Source organism: Nerophis ophidion, linkage group LG01, assembly GCF_033978795.1.
Source record: "Nerophis ophidion isolate RoL-2023_Sa linkage group LG01, RoL_Noph_v1.0, whole genome shotgun sequence".
Lineage (NCBI taxonomy): Eukaryota > Metazoa > Chordata > Actinopteri > Syngnathiformes > Syngnathidae > Nerophis > Nerophis ophidion.
The window spans coordinates 35,579,059-35,590,721 of NC_084611.1; positions in this window are offsets into that span (position 1 = coordinate 35,579,059).

Here is an 11,663-nt window from a genome sequence, read left to right on the forward strand (position 1 = left end):
ACACAACCTGTAGATCAACAATAGTATGGTTCTGTCATCCGGAACCAGGAAGTAGTCAACTAACCGACAAAATATACCGTCAACCCACGCCTACCCCCACACCTGTAAATCAACAATAGTATGGTCCCGTCATAAGGAACCAGGAAGTAGTCAACTAACTAACAAAATAACCCCCCCCCCCCCTCCCCCAGTGAATCTACAACCTCAATAATATGGTCCTGTCATCCGGAACCAGGAAGTAGTCAACTAACCAACAAAAGGAACTGCTGCCCCTCCCACCTCACTACCCCCGTGAATCAGCAATAATTTGGTCCTGTCACTCGGAACCAGGAAGTAGTCTAACTAAGAAAAGGAACCACACACAATCAAACAACCTGTGGATCAACAATAGTATGGTTCTGTCATCCGGAACCAGGAAGTAGTAAACTAACCGACAAAATATACCGTCAACCCACGCCTACCCCCACATCTGTAAATCAACAATAGTATGGTCCCGTCATAATGAACCAGGAAGTAGTCAACTAACTAACAAAAGAACCCCCCCCCCCCCCCCACCCCACCCCAGTGAATCTACAACCTGAATAGTATGGTCCTGTCATCCGGAACCAGGAAGTAGTCAACCAACCAACAAAAGGAACTCCTGCACCTCCCACCCCACTATCCCAGTGAATCAGCAATAATTTGGTCCTGTCATTCGGAACCAGGAAGTAGTCCAACTAAGAAAAGGAACCACACACAATCAAACAACCTGTAGATCAACAATAGTATAGTTCTGTCATCCGGAACCAGGAAGTAGTCAACAAACCGACAAAATATACCGTCAACCCACGCCTACCCCCACACCTGTAAATCAACAATAGTATGGTCCTGTCATTCGGAACCAGGAAGTAGTCTAACTAAGAAAAGAACCACACACAATCAAACAACCTGAAGATCAACAATAGTATGGTTCTGTCATCCGGAACAAGGAAGTAGACAACTAACTGACAAAATATACCGTCAACCCACGCCTACCCCCAGTGAATCAACAACCTGAATAGTATGGTCCTGTCATCCGGAACCAGGAAGTAGTCAACTAACCAACAAAAGGAACTGCTGCCCCTCCCACCCCGCTATCCCCGTGAACCAGCGATAATTTGGTCCCGTCATTCGCAACCAGGAAGTAGTCTAAGTAACTAAGATAAGGAACTGCGCCCCAAACCCCACACACACCACCACCACACATACACACACACAACCTGTCCATCAACAATAGTATGGTGAAGTAGTCATCTAACGAACAAAAGGAAGAAAAACATACATAACATAAACAACGTACTTTCCCGCATTTGTCGGAATTATTTTATTTATTTTTTTGATCTGTTCCATGTCCACCGGAGAATCAGTAATAGTACGTTCCCGTCCTTACACGTCAACTCCCCTGAACCAGGAAGTAGGCTGCCAACACCAGGTCGATACAATGTTTTTTTTTTTTTAATTTGTTTGAGAAAGGCATTGTCAGATTGTATTAATTAAAAGGGACAAGCGGTAGAAAATGAATAAAATATTTCAGTCCATGCCCCATCTATGTCCTGTACCGTCACTCCTCAACCAGGCTTGGACTTGCATAACATAAAATACGTCCCTCCATGATTGTTTTCCCTGCATTTGTTAGAATAATGTATTTTTTTTTACTTGCCCACTGAAAAATCCGTACTTGCAATGGCTGAAAAAGAAAATGGACAAAATGGTATCTTCTGGTTCTTTTGGTAACAGTGGAGTATCCCACAGTCCGATCCGTCCACTCCTAATGTCCTATCATCGTTTGTGTACATTATTTATGAAATATTTGCTGTTTGAGTCAAGTTAGAACCCGGTGCCCCCAGGCCCGCTATTCAAAAACTCCACAGTCCCTTTTGTTGACGTCACGCTCCATGGACCAGGACAAGGAAACAGAAATGTGGCGATCCTCACTTTTGTTAACAGTCCTCGCCCCACCGAGGGACGTTCTTCTTTGTTCTGTTTTTAATGACTCAAGCGGGACGGACGCCATGTTTCCAACGTATGGACAAAGATTCATGGTTAAACGAAAGGAGCTAAACGAGGACAACAACAACAACTGCTGTACGAACCGAGGGACTGACAATCACAGACTATGAACTTTTTCTCCTATTATTCAAGTGACCTACTGTACCATAGACTTTCCTCTTCTATGCTGCCTATACTGTACGTGATAGTCTTCAACTTTGCTCTCTAGAAGTGCTTCTTTTTTTCGTTTTTTAATTGTAAAGAGAAACAACGTCTCGAGGAATGAACAAAAAAAAAAAACTCAACTTGTACAAATGTGAATAAGCTTCTGACAGAAACAAAGAGTTGCTCACTGTGTCCGAGACTGTGTCATTTTGTCCTTTCTTTGGTCTAACTCGCGGCAACGCGCGATTGCACAAAATGTTTTGCAGATATATCCTCCTGAGGACCTGCGTCCTTTGCAGAGGATGTTTGCCTGTGGCCTCGTTCCTTTACCTGAGTTTTAGCCTTCTAAAGCAAAAGGCAAATGTCCACTGCAGAGGACGCTGACCCTCAGGAAGATACACTATATTGCCAAAAGTGCACAAAGCAAAGTCCATAAAGACATGGATGACAGAGTCTGGTGTGGATGAACTTGACTGGCCTGCACGGAGTCCTGACCTGAACCCGATAGAACACATTTGGGATTAATTAGAGCCAGGCCTTTCTTGACCAGCATCAGTGTGTGACCTCACCAATGCGCTTTTGGGAGAATGGGAGAAAATTCCTATAAGCACACTCCGCAACCTTGTGGACAAGCCTTCCCAGAAGAGTTGAAGCTGTAATAGCTGACATATTGAACCCAATGAGTTAGGAATGGGATGGCACTTCAAGTTCATATGTGAGTCAAGGCAGTTGGCCAAATACTTTTGGCAATATAGTGTATGATTGTCATAGAAATTAGGCGGAAAAGTACCAAAAGTTAAGAACCTTTCGACCTAAACGTATTCGTTGTCAAACAATTTCAAGCAAAAGTATGTCAGGAATCTAAATAGTTGATAATTGATCATTGTATATACTAGTAGGTCAGAAACATTTACGAATAATGCAGAATACTCTTAAAATACCCTATTTGGCCCTAAAATGCTACATGCAGCATGTAATTCAAAGTAATAATGTTGATGGTGGTTCCCTAATTCAAAAAGAACATCGTTTTTGTACAAAATGTTATGTATGTGAGGGGTGGAAGGAGACGACACCACGAAAAAACTGAGGTTACCAGGTTTATTGTAACCTTTGATGGATGTGTGGGATGTGTATGCTACTCGATGTGTTGGTTGCAGGACTAAGTGTGAAATTAACCATGTAAATAATACCAGAGGATGTTGGACGTGGGTGATGGATGAAATCTTCGTCAGTCCAAGAGTGCGAGGCACAAAGGAAGTCCGGCGACAGGGAGGAGGTTGTGGGCAGGAGAGAAGCGACAAGGGTCGTGTCCAAACAGGGGTCGAAGATCGACGGCGGCAGTCCAAAACCCGGATGGAGGTCGATGTACAAAATTCGAGCACACGGAACACAGCGGGCTTACAGAGAGTTAACGACGTTCCGGCGAAGGTTCCAAGGAGTGACTGGTCTTTTTGCTGTCGTCCTGATTTTATACCAGGTGCGCTGATTGTTGACAGCCTGCAGCTGCTGCAAAGCGTGGGCGTGAAGTGCTCAGCGCGTGCGGCGGCGTGTCCTGGCATGTTGCCAGACAGAGAGTGTTGAATCTTGCTGTGGAAGAATTGTGGGTTCGAGACCGCGGTGTGACACAAAATCCTGATTTAGCTAGTCCCAAAAAGTACAGGATAACCAGGGTGTGTGTGTTCTGGCAATGCTTACTTAATGGGGACATCGCTCTGTTTACACTGTCAACTTTTTAAATGATAGTCAGATTCATTCCGAACATGCCTAAGTGATTTTTAAGCTTTGGCTCATAAAACATGTTTACTGGTTAGTTTGAGTGTGAGACATTTGCACAGCAGCCCCCTCATTGGGCTATAGCTGGTACTGCACTCGCTGCTTTTTTTAAAAATGGTCCTCAGTACTCACGTACAAACGTGTTGACTTAGGCAAAATGATTTAAATTTGGTCCCCATGAACCATATTAACTATTTTTGGTCCCCATTCCAAATGACAACAAGTGTGTGTGTGTGTGTGTGTGTGTGTGTGTGTGTGTGTGTGTGTGTGTGTGTGTGTGTGTGTGTGTGTGTGTGTGTGTGTGTGTGTGTGTGTGTGTGTGTGTGTGTGCGTACGTGCGTGCGTGCGTGCGTGCGTGCGTGTATCCTGGCTGCTTCAGCCTCACAACTTATTATAGCCATCTTGGACATACTGTACATCAGACCTGGGCAAATTAAGGCCCGGGGACCGGATGCTGCCCGTTGAGCTTTTTAATCTGGTCCGCCGGACATTCCCAAATAATAGTTTTAGATCAGGGGTCTCAAACTTAATTTACCTGGGGTCCACTGGATGCAGAGTCTGGGTGAGGCTGGGCCGCAAGAAAATACTTCTTAAGCGGAAGAAGATGGATGGATGGATGGATGGTCTTTATTTTTATTTTCAACACAAAATAAAATCAAAATATAAATGAACAAAATAAGAATTAAGTAAATAAATCAGTCATCATGAATAACAATAATAATTTCAATTCTCCAGTCAGCAACAATGTATACACATACCTACTGTGATGTTATGAGCTAGGGAATAGAAGAACTACACTACCCAGCATGCAACAGTAGTGACGAGCATGCGCAGGAGCCCCGGTGAAGGTTGTATGTCGCCATGTCGGGAGTTTACAGTTACGGTAGCACAATTAGCCCCGGACGCTGTTGGTCCAGTGCACAACAGTTTTGTATTGTCGCTCGGTCTTTTGGCGGAGTTCTTCGGAAGCTACCGGACCGCTCTTCGCACCGGCCCGGACTGTTACAGTGGGGCCCGGGAGGGAGCGAAAGAGAGAGAGACACACACACAGTGACAGAGAGAGCCCGAGAGAGATAGAGCAAGCAAGCGAGGGAGGAAGAGCGCGTGCGGGTCTAGTGGAAAAGCGGCAAAACGTTTCTCTGCTTGCATCACATAAGTGACGTCAACGTTCCGCCCTCGAGAGCCATATACCACACCGTGATTGGTAGATTCCTTCAGCTCCGCACACAACGCTGTCAAGCGCCATTCATATAAAACTTGCAGGCCGCACTAACATTAAACTTTGAATATTAAGGTGGGGGCCGCAAAATAGCGTCTCGCGGGCCTATTACGGCACGTGAGACGCTATTTTGCCGCATGTCTGAGGCCCCGGTTTTAGATGTTTAAGATGGAAAGTGTAGCTGCCATTATGATGTGCAGTGCAGTGATGTTTTCTAAAGACCCCAAGTCTTCAACTATACTAAGTCATTCAGTGCTTGGAATCTGCATGATGTACTAGTTACTATGGTCATCTAATTATTTACTTTGGTCACTATGAGATATCTAAGATTGTAAGTGGGTTTTTTTTACCCTTTGCGTTCATATTTCACTATGTTTGTTGCATTTCGGTTGTGTTTCGGTTGATTGTAAAATATGTTGTCAATATTCAGTGTTTTATCATTCATAGCTAATATTGTATATCCCACATTCTTTATTTTCATGTACATTCCTGGTGTCTCATGTGGTAAAAAAATGACAAATTCCGTTCCGTTTTTTAAGGCGTACTGTCATAACGTTTTTAGCTTTCAATCATTATTGTGAGTTTTTGTATTAGTGTTCCTAAAAATAGATATAGCGGCCCGCAGACACACTTTTTTATCCAAATCTGGCCCCCAGAGTAAAATACTTGCCCAGGCGTGCTGTGCATCATGCATATGATATATCACAGAATATCATTATATATTTTCCACTGTAGACTTTTAGGCTCAGTTCAGGCTAAACAAGAAATCTGTCTATAGTATCTCACACAAGTGAGTACAAAGCTCACATTTTATAACATCTCCTCAGGGGGAAGCACTATAGAAAGTACACTTGGATATACTTAAGTGTGGTCAGTGTATATAGATAGCAGCGGTTTCCAAACCGTTTATCTTGTACCGCGTTTACCTCTCAAGTTCACGGGGATGATGGAGCATATCTCAGCGGCATTCAGGCGGAAGGCAGTGTACACCCTGGACATGTTACCACCTCATCGCAGGGTCAACACAGATATCATATCAAATGTACCCAGGTTCCTCGTGGGTGGCATATTGTCTTCATCTTGCAGACAATGTGAGAAAATCAGGTCAGTGCACTTCCTTAACATCACATGCACAGCATTCACTTATATGACCCAATCTAAACAACCTTCTCTAGTCATGATGCAGGGGGAAAAAAATTAACCAGCACACAAAGTCAACATACAGTCATACATAATAAAACCTGACTAAACCTTTTGGATATCATAAAAAAAACATCCCATCACCATAAATTTCGAAATTACAACCATTTAAATCCATTGCCAGGCATAATGGGAAAAAATGCATAAGAATCTTGCCACACTTATTCATGTTTGACTTTTAGCTGCTTGATATTTCTGATTGATTACAAAGCTTTGAAAAGGTGGTTACGTAAGTAAACAAGGTAGGAATTGAACTTTCACACACTCTTAGTAGTAAATTATAATAACTATTAATTTAATATCTATTATATTATTATAATATGCAAACAGACACACACATACATATGAATATACGTATGTATACATACATAGAGTATATATATATATATATATATATATATATATATATATATATATATACATACATATATATATATATGTATATATATACATATATATATATATATGTATGTATATACATATAAATACACATATTCATGTACGTGCATATATATATATATATATATATGTATGTATGTGTATATATACATATATATATACACATATTCATGTACGTGCATATATATATATATATATATATATATATATATATATATATATATACATACATATATATATATATGTATATATATACATATATATATATATATATGTATGTATATACATATAAATACACATATTCATGTACGTGCATATATATATATATATATATATATATGTATGGATGTGTATATATACATATATATATACACATATTCATGTGCGTGCATATATATATATACATATATATATATATATATATATATATAAAAAACACCAAAGGGAATAAGCAGTAGAAAATGGATGGATATATATATATATATATATATATATATATATATATATATATATATATATATATATATATATATATATATATTTGTTCATAGTGTTGATACTTTCAATGACAATCTACAATGTAAATAGTCATGAAATTAAAGAAAATGCATTGAATGAGGAGAAGGTGTGTCCAAACTTTTGGCCTGTACTGTATGTATATATATATATATATATATATATATATATATATATATATATATATATATATATATATATGTAGGTGTGGGAAAAAAATCACAAGACTACTTCATCTCTACAGAAATGTTTCATGAGGGGTTCCCTCAATCATCAGGAGATTTTAATGGAAGCATTCACATACAATGGTTTATACAGGGCACAGAGTGGGTGGGTACAAGCAGGCGTTGGGTGTGGTGATTGGCTCATGTGTTACCTAGGAGGTGTTTCCGTCTGGGGCGGCATGTTGAAATGATTTCACTGCGCTTGTTGAGGGATGATAGATCTGGATGATATATAATAAACAGTTTGTCTTTTAAGCATAGGTTGCATCTTTTATTACCACTGTTGTAAGGTGTGCTGGATGCAAGAATTTGCCATGTTATTGAATATTCAACATTATTGTCTTTGAGGTTCCAAATGTGTTTGCTGAGTTCTGTAGAATTCCGCAAAGTCTGGTTTCTAAAGGAGGCGTTGTGATTATTCCATCTTGTTTTGAACGCTGTCATGGTGCACGTATTGGAGTGTTGTGTTGGGTTTCGTGAATGGTTGGTAGCTGTTATTTCTCAGGTTGAAAGTGACGTCGAGGAAGTTGACGGTTTGCTTGTTGGCTTCAATCGTGATCCGTAGGCCGTTTTCTTTGAAGATTTGGAATATACGCTTCTTGGTGTTCTCCCTGTTCCTTGGCGAGGCGCGGCACACTGCCAGTCCGTCATCACGGTAAATACCAAGGTTCAGGTTGAGGCTAGCAAGCTGGGAGAGGAGGAAACTCCCAACGAGTTCGCACGTTTCTGCTCCGTCAAAACTCCCCATAGTAACGTCAAATGTTGAATTGTTCTTTTTTTGCCATGGTGTACTGTTGTGGATGAGTATGGAGTTCTTTGCGTGGATGATGATGTTTCTTTCGTTGCCTGTGATTGAGTCTTAGTCCAAGGCAAAGTTCAGTGCTTGGGTCAGTAGGTCTTGCGTGATGGAAGGGTAAAATTCTTTGATGTCGAAGGAGATAAAGTTGTGTTGTTGTTTGTCTTGGATGTTGTTAAACCATTTGATTACTGCTGCTGTATTTCTCCATTGGTTGAGTGGTGTTTTGTCCTTGATTTTTGCGTTGATTCTGTCCAGGATTATTTTGCTGATTTTTCCTATTTCGGATTTAGTTGGGTTTATTAGTCGGCATGTTGGGTTATTTGCGAAGTTGGGTTTGTGGTCCTTCAATGTGATGAAGGCTTCTTTGTTGGCTGTGGCGTCCACCCTGTCCTCAATGTCCAGTTCGGTTGCGATCCGCTTGTTTTCCAGGTGGATGTTCTGTAAAGTGTTGGGTTGCGCTTTTTTGTATGATTTGGTGATGCTTTTGTCCAGTAAAGAGTTATGTTCTGGTATGTCTATTCTGTAGAAGTTTGTGGTTTTATCGGCGGCTATGATGAGGTTGCTTACTTTCTTGATGCGCTCCGTGTCATTTTTCAGCTTGGTGAGGAATGGGTTTTGGGCTGGCTTAAATTTGACTGATTGTATCATTTTGAGCATGTCGTTCTCAAAGTCCTTTAATTCCTTGACTGTGGGTGGGTTCTTGGTAGATTTGAATCCGTAAGTTTCCTTTTGCACTCCTTTTGTTTCAGGGTGGAGGAAAAAGTGTGCTTTCCACCGCATCCTTCTTAGGAAGTGTTCCGTCTTTTCTATGAGTCTTTGCTTGTAGTCCTTCTGCGCGGGTATGGGAATGTTCTTCGTGGAGTAGTCGATGCTGAACTTTTCCATTTCGGATCGTCGTACAGTGCTCAACAAATGTCAATTTGGAGCGGAATATGTCTTGATTGGATTATCCAGAGAATAGTGCTCGATACGGTGGTAGAGCGCAATATGTAGGTGTGGGAACCTGAGAAATAACAGCTACCAACCATTCACGAAACCCAACACAACACTCCAATACGTGCACCATGACAGCAACCACCCACCCACCACCACGAAAAGAATACCTACCGGAATTAATAAAAGGCTATCGATGCTGTCATCTAGCAAAGCTGAATTCGATCAAGCAACCCCTCCGTACCAGAAAGCACTTGATGAAAGCGGATACAACTTCACCCTCACCTATGAACCCACTCCAGGAAACCAACCAAAAAAGAGCAGAAAACGAAACAACATCATCTGGTACAATCCGCCATTCAGCAAAAACGTCTCAACCAACATCGGCCGCAAGTTCCTCACTCTGATCGACAAACACTTCCCCAAAGGCAACACCCTAAGAAAAATATTCAACAAGAACAACATTAAATTGAGCTACAGCTGTATGAATAACATGCAACAAATCATTTCAAACCACAACAAAGCAATTGCAAAAGCACTGCCTACCCCCAGACTAAACGACTCTGAAACCAATAATGAATGTAACTGTCGCAAGAAACCTGATTGCCCTCTCAACGGAAGGTGCTTACAGACATCAGTCGTTTACCAAGCAAAGGTAACACGCAAGGACATTAACACATCCGACACGTACGTAGGATTAACCGAAGGAGCGTTCAAAACAAGACGGAATAATCACAACGCCTCCTTTAGAAACCAGACTTTGCGGAATTCTACAGAACTCAGCAAACATATTTGGAACCTCAAAGACAATAATGTTGAATATTCAATAACATGGCAAATTCTTGCATCCAGCACACCTTACAACAGTGGTAATAAAAGATGCAACCGATGCTTAAAAGAGAAACTGTTTATTATATATCATCCAGATCTATCATCCCTCAACAAGCGCAGTGAAATCATTTCAACATGCCGCCCCAGACGGAAACACCTCCTAGGTAACACATGAGCCAATCACCACACCCGACGCCTGCTTGTACCCACCCACTCTGTGCCCTGTATAAACCATTGTATGTGAATGCTTCCATTAAAATCTCCTGATGATTGAGGGAACCCCTCATGAAACAGTTCTGTAGAGATGAAGAAGTCTTGTGATTTTTTCCCACACCTACATATTGCGCTCTACCACGGTATCAAGCACTATTCTCTGGATAATCCAATCAAGACATATATATATATATATATATATATATATATATATATATATATATATATATATATATATATATATATATACACACCTTCTCCTCATTCAATGCATTTTCTTTAATTTCATGACTATTTACATTGTAGATTGTCATTGAAAGTATCAAAACTATGAACGAACACGCGTGGAGTTATGTACTTAACATAAAAAGGTGAAATAAATGAAAACAAGTTTAATATTGTAGTTCCTTCAAAATAGCCACCCTTTGCTCTGATTACTGTTTTGCACACTCTTGGCATTCTCTCGATGAGCTTCAAAAGGTAGTCACCTGAAAGAGTTTTTTTACTTCACAGGTGTCATAGATGTGATGCTTTCAGTGACAATCTACAATGTCATGAAAATAAAGAAAACACACTGAAATTAAAAGGTGTGTCCAAACTTTTGGCCTGTTGTGTATACATGATTGACCGTGGGCAGGACACCATTTTTTTTCATTGCTACTCACTGACTTATTTTCAGCGGACAGTAAATCCATACTGCTACACAAGCTGCACATGGACTACACTTACGTTTCCAGTGCACTACTGTTGCAAAACATGGCACTGCCGCTGTAGAAGTGGACTTAAGTAGACTCTACTGACACATCATAATGTTTGAGTATGTCACGATCCATTTCATTTAACATCACACCCACACACACACACACACACACACACAACCTTTACATCGCAACATAAACTAACAGAGCTGAAACACCTTAAAGGTCGTCCTCAAGATTACCTTTGAGCTTGGGTGCGTTCCACAGCTCCCCGGAGAACCAAGATGGATGTCAGGGTCTCCTTTTGGGTTCTGACCTTAAGTTTGATTAGATTGTAGATGTTTGCTCATTGTTCAACAACATTGCCTTCTGAGGAAACTCTTTTGGGGCGCTTGTATCCGCAATCTTATTCATTCGGTCATGACCCGCACTTCATGACCATAGGTGAGAGTAGGAACGTGGATGTTGTGTTTTTAGTGTCTTCCTGCCTTCTCCTTTGGTCTGCACTTGTGCTTTTATTGATTCGTCCTCGGCGAGGGGCGGACCTTGAGGCACACCTGCTCACAATTGGCACACCGGGTATTTAGGCACGTCACTGTCAGCTTGGCCTCGCCGGTTATTGTCTCCTGCACCTCCCACGTGCGTGTGCCTGCTTCTTTCGTCAGTCCCTGTATTTTGTCTCTCCT